Raw genomic sequence first — 6,220 nt, 5'->3', positions numbered from 1 at the left:
TAAGTGGTGGTCCACGATCTCATAGTCTTGTGCTTGGATAAATATCCCCATCCTAGCCTTCCAATATGAGTAGTCGGTTCCATTGAAGAATGGAGGTCTATGGGTGGACTGCCCCAATATGAGAATCCAAATGGGGTTGTCATTTTGAATCTTTTACCTTTTGGTAGAAGAGTTCCTGCTTCTGATACCACTTGTTGCAAGAAGACAACCCAAGAGGGGGGGGTGAATTGGGTTTTAAATAATAATTGCAATTTAAAAACTTAATGAGTAACTAATTAAACTTAGTTGCAGGTGATTAATAGTATACATATGCAGTGGATGAGGGGAAATGGAGAGACAATTAAACAATCACAAACACAAGAGATTTTATAGTGGTTCAGAGCTAACCCTTGCTCCTACGTCCACTCCCAAGCTTCACTTGGGAGTTCACTATAATCCCTCGGATTACAGCCGGTTGTTTTACAAGCTCACAACCCAACTTGTTGTTTTACGAGATCACAACGAACTCGATCGGTTTTCACAGGCTCACCGACTAGAACCATCCGATTGTTTTTTCGGGATCACAATCAAACCCTACACCATTGGTTTTAACCTCGGCTCATCAACAAACCTCTACAACCTTGATTCAATCCCCTGATTGAATCAACTAACAAGAAAACAGTTTGTAAAGAATACAGGAAAAGCTTCTTAACAAGCAAATATGAGCAATATAAAAAAGATGAAGAGTTAGAAGCCCTCAAACAGATTTTGGAAGAGGAAGAAGGGGCTTCTCGAACTCTGAGTCTCCTCGTTGAATGTACTGATGATCTGATGTCAGAGGAGAGCCTTGAATGCGAGGAAGACGTTTGGAGAGTAGACTTTAATGCACTTCTTCCTTCTTTCTCTTGTATTAACTCTTGAAAGGCTTTGGTAGGTGGAAATCCCTTTGCTTGAATGGAGTCTTTCTTTCTTACTCTATTACTGTTCACTCTGGCTATTTAAGCTTCCCCATCGAAAACTAGCCGTTAGACACACTTTTGGAGCCGTTCTGCACAATCTGCAACTTCTGACAAAGTGTCCGTTGGGATCGGAGTCGACTCGCTCGATCTGGAGTCGACTCGGCTGTTGCTGGAGTCGACTCATGCTTTACTGGAGACGACTCGCCCACTGTTCAAAATTTGAAATAAAGTGCCGTCCCGTTCTGGAGTCGACTCGGCTAAACCTGGAGTCGACTCGCCAATGTCCGGAGATGACTCTCCCTTCTGGAGACGACTCGTTCTTCAGGATTCCAACAATCTTTGTTTCAGTTTTACTTCCTCGAGTCGACTCGGATTCTCTTGGAGTCGACTCGGCTCTCAGAGCCGGAAAAACAGGTCTTCTGTCTTTGGAATTGAACTGTCTCGGAGTCGACTCGGCTCTCAGACATCGAAGTTAGCTCTCTGACTTTTTGTCTTGCATTCCTCTGAGAGTTGACTCTAGCTTCTATTAGGAGTCAACTCGCCAACCGTCGGAGTCGACTCGAGTTCTTCTGGAGTCGACTCGGCTCTCAGAGTCCAAAACACCTTCTCTGTCTTTCTGTCTGTACTCCATGGAGTCGACTCGCACTTTGTTGGAGTCGACTCGGCAAGCATCGGAGTCGACTCTAATTCTTCAGGAGTCGACTCGGTGACAGGGTCTAAGATTCATCTTTCTGTCCTGCTGTCTGTTCTCAGTCGGAGTCGACTCGTAATGTGCCGGAGTCGACTCGAGTCTGTGCCAGAACGTCTGAAACACTTGGAGTCGACTCGAACTCTTCCAGAGTCGACTCGCGTTCCAGACTTTGGTTCAAACTGAGTTCCATACTTAGCCAAAATGTATTGAACCAAGGCTAGAGACAATTAAACATAAATTTACAAATATTTGGCTGAAACACTAGATTGAATTCATTAGTATAACATAAGATATACTCAAATGCTTTGAGCTCATCAAAATCAAATAGGGTTATAATCAATCACTCTACAACATTATTGCATATATAAGACTTCCAACTGCATTGGAACAGGGTATTCTTTTCATTTGCTCTTCTTCTTGTGGAGTCTTCGGACACATTCTTTGGCTTAACGCTTCACTTTTTGCAATGGGAGTATCCATGGGTTTATAATTTTGCATATGAAATTGTTTAAGGATTTTTTTATATAAGGCTCTTGTGAAAGAGATAATAACCTTTTTGAACGATCTCTTTCAATTTTAACCCCAAGAATATAGTTAGCTTCTCCCATGTCTTTTATGTCAAAATTCGAGAACAACCAATTTTTAACCGATGCTAAGAATTCTTTATCATTAGCTGCCATTAGTATATCATCCACATAAAGTGATAAATCATAAATTTATCTTTGGATCTTTAATAAGACACAGTGGCTTCATCAATCATGGCAAAATCATATGATATGACAGCCTGATAAATTTTATATTCCACTATCTAGAAAATGGTTTAAGGCCATAAATTGATATCAAAAGTCTACACACTTTGTGCTCTGGCCTTCTTAATGAAATCGATGGATGTTCCATATAAATTTCTTCTTCCAATTCTTCATTGAGAAAAGCTGTTTATATCAATTTGATCTAATTCAAGATCCAAACTAGTTACTATGGATAAATTGATGCGAATTGAGGTCAATCTCACAATAGGAAAAAGTCTCTCATAGTCAATCCCCTCTTGTTGCGTATAGCCTTTGCTACAAAGCTTGCCTTATATCTTTCTATTGTGCTATCCGCCTTGCGCATTATTGAGAACCTATTATTTCTAATACTTTCCGACCTTTCGGAAGATCAACCAATTCCAAACTTGGTTGATCTCATTGACTCCATTTATTCTTCCATTGCTTCATCCATTGCTTTTTTATAGGACATTTAAGAGCTTCATCAATATTTCTCAGTTCACCTTCTTCTTGAGGTATAACAAGAAATGCTTCTCTTTCAATCTCAAATCATTGATGGAGAACTAATCCATGGTTACTTCTCCGTAATTGAGATTGTTATGAAACAAATTCATCATTTCTTGAATCTCTCCCACTTGAACTAGATATTGTTGATGGATTTTCAAGATTTTCCACCAATTGAGTTTGATTAAACAAATTATCATGGCACATACCTCAAATAAAGATAATCTTTCTTATTCACCTGATTTGAAAATTATTTTCAAAATATGGCATCACGAGAGTCAAACTCAGTAAACCTTTCATTATTAGTGCACCCAACGAACACATCTTTAAGGTTTAGAGTATCGAATAAAAATACTCTTTACCCTTGGACCCAATTTCCCATGTTTATGAGAAGAATCATGAACATATGCAGCACATCCCCAAGTCTCAAATTATTAGGTCAGGTTGCGACTGGTCCATAATCATAAGGGTGAAAGTTATGATTGAGGTACTCGTTAATACATATGCAGTGTTTAAAGCATACCCCAATAGGTGCCGGCAAATTAGCTTGTGCCATCATGGACCTAACCATTTTCAACAAGATTCTATTCTTCTTCTCAACATCATTTGTTGAGAATACTAGGAATAGTTAACGTCTACCTATTTTCTTTTTATACAAATGTTGAACTGATCAGACAAATACTCACGTCGACGGTCAGTCTTAACACTTTGATTTTAGTCTAATTGATTCTCAACAAAGTTTAAATAGTTATGAAGCAATCTAATGCTCAGATTTGTGAGATATCAAATAGACAAAACTGAAACGTGTATAATCGTCAAAAAATATGATGAAAAAGAAGCCCCATGCTCTATTTCTTCTTTCTGCAACATCATTTTGTTGTAGAATACTAGAATAGTTAACTGTCTACCTATTTTCTTTTTATCACAAATTGTTTGAACTGCTCAGACAAATACTCATGTCCACGGTCAGTTCTTAACACTTTGATTTTTCAGTCTAATTGATTCTCAACAAAGTTAAATATCTCATGAAGCAATCTAATGCATCAGATTTGTGAGATATCAAATAGACAAAACTGAAACGTGTATAATCATCAAAAAATGTGATGAAATAAGAAGCCCCATGTCTTGCCCTCACATTCATCGGCCCACAAATGTCAGAATGAATTAATTACAATGGAAAATCAGCTCTAGTTCCTTTACCAAATGGTTTCTCACTGTTTTTCTTGCTAAACAATATTCACATATGGCTAGATTAACCTTTGCAACAGGCCTAATAATCCCTCTTTGGCTAATCTATTCATTCATTGTTGCCCAATGTGACCTAGCCTAGCATGCCAAATATTTTCATCCATATTTGGATTACTAGTAGATGTGACAAAGGAAAAACAATACTATTACATTACACATAATATAATCAGTCAAGTACAATAAAACCATTTAGTACATAACCAGATCTATAATAAGTTGTCCCTAGTAATATGTCCACACCATTACCATAAAAATTTAAGATATAGCCAAACTTAAGTAACATAATAACAAAAATTAAGTTTCGCCGATATGTGGGCATATAATACATCATGTAGGATTTAGGTTGACCACCTTGCATATTCAATTTGCAGGTGCCAATACCCTTTACTTCAACTTTTGAACTCCTTGTGAAATTCGACGATATTCCATGAAAGCGTCTCGATCTCTTGCTATGTGGTCTGTGGTCCCTGAGTCTATAGTCCACAAAAGATGAGGTTCACCTAAGAACACAGAATTTGAAATATAAGACATACTTATATTTGTGCTAAGGGTTTTTACCTTTTTGCCTTGGAACATTTACGAGCAAAGTGACCCTTCTTGCCACAGTTGTAGCATCTAAATTTTACTTTGTTCTCTTAAAAGGTGCTTTCTTTACCCGACTGGCTATGCTTGAGCTTCTTAGAGATCTTGCTATTACCATTGCCTTTCTTAAAATGACCACTAAAATGCTTTCGCTTAAAGCCCGAAGCTTCTTGCGAACTAGTGTAGCCATATACACTTCATTAGTGGTTTTATTTGCCTCAAGACGATCTTTCTCCAATTTCAGATGACGACCAGCATCAGCGAAATTCTAATGCTTTCATTATGGGTTAAGTGAACTTTCATGTGCTCCCAACTGTGAGGCAAAGATCGAATTCCAGCTTGAACTTGTTGTTCATCAGTTAGCACATGTCCAGCATCTCGCAGCTACTTATCATGTTCGACATTTTTCTTAAATGCTGCTTCATATTATTATTAGGGCATTTCTTATATGTGTCAAACTTGATGGTCAGCTGCCTAAGTTTGGTGACAGAAGTTCCACCAACTTTTCTTTTTAATGCTTCCATATTTTCTTTGTTGTCTCAAAAGGCCTAAACCACGCATGATATCATTTTTCATGCTACTCAGCAATGTAATCCAAGCAATTGAGTTCTTCCTTTTTAGGCAATGTAAGCCTCCTTATCCTTTATGTGTTGAACCATTATTCCATCCTCAGGCTCATTCATCGTATGGTTTAGGACTTCTAGTGCCTCTTGTTCCTTCAACATATATTGGATTTTCATTTGCCATATTTCATAATTTTACCATTCAATTTCTCACCCTTATTAAGTTTATGCGTACTATATTCTTAGATGTTGAACCATTGCAGAAAACTAAATTTTTACATAAAGACAAACATGCACACAATTTAATGCCAAGCACAATAACACATATTTTCTTTGCCACTAAACACAAATAAAATTAATGTTACTTCACATAATGGTATGGAATTAAAGTTCACCAAGTTTCCAATTGTTGCCCAGTAGACAACCCAAGGGGGGGGGGGGGGGGGGTGAATTGGGTACTAAATAAAACTTAGATTCTTTTAGATAATCTAATGTAGGATTATGCAAGCTTTCTTGATTTAATCTAAAGAAATTAATCAAACTATAAAGAAAGCAATAAAGAAGAGATGCTCAAAGAACCACAACACAAGCACACGGAATTTATAGTGGTCGGAGCCAACCCTGCTCCTACGTTCACTCTCCAAGCTCACTTGAGAGTTCACTATAATCCCTCGAATTACATCTGGTTATTTTACAAACTCACAACCAAACTTGTGTTTTCACGAGATCACAACAAACTTGTTCGATTTTCACAGGCTTACTGACTAGAACCAATCCGATTGTTTTCACGGGCTTATAATCAAACCGTACCGTCAGAAGCTTGGGGGTAAAATTGGCAGACGCGGTCTTGCTCCAAACCCCAGCAGCTCCTACTCCTACTCTTGATCTAGTATGTCAATTTTCGATACATTTGTAATCTAGTTTCCA

The sequence above is a fragment of the Phoenix dactylifera genome, unplaced genomic scaffold, assembly GCF_009389715.1.
Source record: "Phoenix dactylifera cultivar Barhee BC4 unplaced genomic scaffold, palm_55x_up_171113_PBpolish2nd_filt_p 000064F, whole genome shotgun sequence".
NCBI classification, from domain to species: domain Eukaryota; kingdom Viridiplantae; phylum Streptophyta; class Magnoliopsida; order Arecales; family Arecaceae; genus Phoenix; species Phoenix dactylifera.
This window is presented reverse-complemented; position numbering follows the sequence as displayed.